Here is a 3098-nt window from a genome sequence, read left to right as displayed (position 1 = left end):
ACCCCTCCCGGCAAAAAAAAAAAAACAAGCTCGAGTTGGGCATTGTGTGCTGACATAATTAATAATAAATCGCAAAAAACAAAGCAAAAACATCAAAATAAGTAATAAAGAGCATATTTCTAAATGAGTTTGCCACATTCTGTTCTGTGTGATGGTGTTTTCTCTTGTCACATATGAAAGTAAGTCTATCACATTTTACACGTATATACAACAGACACCGGGACAGCGGGAACAGGCACTGCATTGCTATCTTTTTGTCTTCTTTTGGTGAATGTTACATCCTGTAAAAATGCTGGTTTTCATGTTTTATAGAGACCTGATGCCGAGTGACTAGCAGCTAGCCAACGTATGGAAGGTGTGTATTGCTCATGTGGGATGAAAATGACGCTTTAGTCTGCATGGCTTCGCCCTCTCAGTCCCCACAAGTGTGAGTGCGTGACATTCAGAGAAGCGGAAATTTACACATATTGCATGAATGCCACAGGTCCTCCTTGCATAAAGTTGTCCTGTTTCTCGACGATCGCAGTGATCAATGCCAAAATACGTCGACGTCCGCCTTAAATGCGGCTCTTTCTCATGGGTGGAACATAACGTTTGAAGAGCTTTTTGACGGGCTACATTCACACCCTGCGTAGCAATAGCAATCCCATGCCTAAATACACGTAACTGCAGTAACTGCAGCTGATGTTTGTCTGTGGTGTGAATGAAGGGTTTTTCCTACATCACGTCAGGCATAGACAGCATGTGGAATGTGCAAAATGAACGATGCCTAGGTGTTGTTACTGACGGTTAGAGAGATATGGAAGAGCGTCGTCTGCAAACAAACTAATTAGACGGCTCAGCGTCGGCCGGTGGGATCTGATCTACGTCGTCTCGCAACATGTCCCCTGAAAAGAAACCCCAAAAAAGAAACTATCTGAAAGATTCACAGAGGACATTTTCTCACTGCAGATTTGACCTTCTGCTTCTCGCTTAAGGTCAGGTGCATTCTGGGCCTTTTCTACTGGTCGAGTGAAGTCACCTCCCAGCTGCTACAAGAAACACACTCACGCCGAGATCTTGTTGGACAAGAATTCACACGCGTTTGCGGAAAGAAAAAAAAAATTCGATAAATCACGTCACACTCGCTATGGCCACACTAATGAAAGAACAATTCAAATATTCATGAAGAGTTTCCCAAATGGAAATATCTAAGCACTAACCAAGATCAGAAATAATATTAATAATAATAATTAAAAAAAAAACCTTCATTGTTGTTGTTTATTTATATTTATGGATTTGTATAGAATATTTTCCCCCCTTTTTTACTTTACATACAGGAATACAACGGGGGAAAACACTTTAGATTCTACTTATCGGGAAAACCTGGAGAGTTGTAACTCAAATCCAGCCTCCAAAATAAAAACCCCAAATTCAATATGCTATTTTTTTTTCTTCCTAAAATGGAATTGACTTATTTTTTCCCCAGAATTGAAGATTTACAAATAAGGGCTTAAGAGAAGAACTCTTGAGAAAGTTTACAGTGTACAAACTCCTGTTTACGGCAGGCATTTTTTTTTTTCTTTTTCCCAATACAAAGACCCTCATCTTGTCTCGTTGTGTAGTGTCAGAGGCACTCTATCACACATCCGGCTCGCTAAGTCACAACACAACTCACCAATCACACACCACACACAAACACACACACACACACACACACACACACACACACACACACACACACCCGCGCACACATGCACACAAACACTCAAGCTGCCAAAGCAGAGTTCAACCCCACGGACTACTATCGACGCAATCAGGATATTTACCTTTATGTACAGTCTCCTATTCAAATAAACACCCACAGCACAGTGACCCTGACACATTTTTATCACACACACACACACACACACCCACTCACGAACACACACCTGGGGACAATGCACGTCAGTGGGGTCTCCAGTGGCCGAAGGCTGCAAAGCACTTGTAGTTTATCTTTTTAAAAAGAAAAAAAATAGCAAATGAAAACAACAAAATAAGACAGAACAGTGCACATCAAACGGGGCGACTTTTTGAAATTTTTCCTGCGTAAGAAATCTGGGTGAAGACGGAGAGATGGAGCTTGACTTGAGGATTATTTTAAAAACGTATTCTGCTTGTTACCCCCCCCCCCCCTGCTTACTACTGGGGGAGAACTCCCGGGGGGTCCCGTCTCTCCGAGGGGAACGTTTCTTCTTTCACGATTGTAGGGAAAGAGTGCAAAAGGTGTCGCAGCAGCATCGGAGGCGCTGCTCTCTCTGTGAGAAAAGTACTGTTGTTGGTTTTTTTATATGGTAAGATAATGATTGATATAAATAATGCCCTGTAATACGCCTGAGAGATTTAGTTTAAGACTAGGTTCAGAACACTGTACGGGGGAGCAGACGATTGCCTATGTGCTGGTTAAGTGCTACGCTTTTCTTCTAGTGGATTCTATTCATGCTTCTACGGGGCCACTGGAAACCACCAGGCTTCTGGGGTTCCGGTCTTTACTCTCTCCGCTGGGGACGTTTCTCAGGAATTCACACATGTGCATATCGTATATACATTTTTACAAATCTACTAGTTATAAAATACTTTCTAAAGGCTTGCCTGAGCCTGTCTGGGACTGATTTGGACAGGTCTCACTAGCATTAGTCGGTGTGTGATTGTTGCGCAGGTCACAGGCCACTTCACTGATGTGTTTAAGGCATCTACTCGGGAATGGCATTCGCTGACGTGACGTCCACAACAGTACGGCGTGGCGTCGGATCGGAGCGTGCAACGGTGTCCGCTGTCGGTTGCGGCTTTGAGGGATCTACGAGACAATGGGATTCTACGCAAAATGACTTCTTAAAATGATTGTCGTACTCAAGCCAAGCCGTCTCTCCGGTGAAAAATGAGCTCCTTCGAGAACACGCGCTAGCACCCCGGGTGTAAAGTTGAAAGGAAGAGTCACAGTAGACCAATCAGTGACTTTGCAGCCGTAGCAAGACCAAGGATGCGTTTTCTTTTTTTTTTTTTATAAGTACTTCTAGAAAAATACCGCCCCTCCCCCGAAAACTCCGAAATTCAAAATACACTGGAACACCGTCATTCGG

At 43.3% G+C, this 3098-nt stretch overlaps 1 protein-coding gene and 1 long non-coding RNA gene across 2 annotated transcripts in view; one reads left to right on the top strand and one right to left on the bottom strand.

Moving 5' to 3' along the window:
* Positions 1 to 3098, bottom strand: part of LOC116686557 (nuclear factor 1 B-type) — a 71584-nt gene that overhangs the window by 5764 nt on the left and 62722 nt on the right. The gene's annotated exons all lie outside the window — the stretch shown is intronic.
* LOC116686558 (uncharacterized) overlaps positions 438 to 3098 on the top strand; it is a 28158-nt gene continuing 25497 nt past the window's right edge. Inside the window, exon 1 of the long non-coding RNA XR_004331296.1 lies at positions 438 to 544. This is a non-coding gene — a long non-coding RNA (uncharacterized LOC116686558). The remainder of the gene's footprint in view (positions 545 to 3098) is intronic.

The sequence above is a fragment of the Etheostoma spectabile genome, unplaced genomic scaffold (genome assembly GCF_008692095.1).
Source record: "Etheostoma spectabile isolate EspeVRDwgs_2016 unplaced genomic scaffold, UIUC_Espe_1.0 scaffold394, whole genome shotgun sequence".
NCBI lineage: Eukaryota > Metazoa > Chordata > Actinopteri > Perciformes > Percidae > Etheostoma > Etheostoma spectabile.
This window is presented reverse-complemented; position numbering and strand designations above follow the sequence as displayed.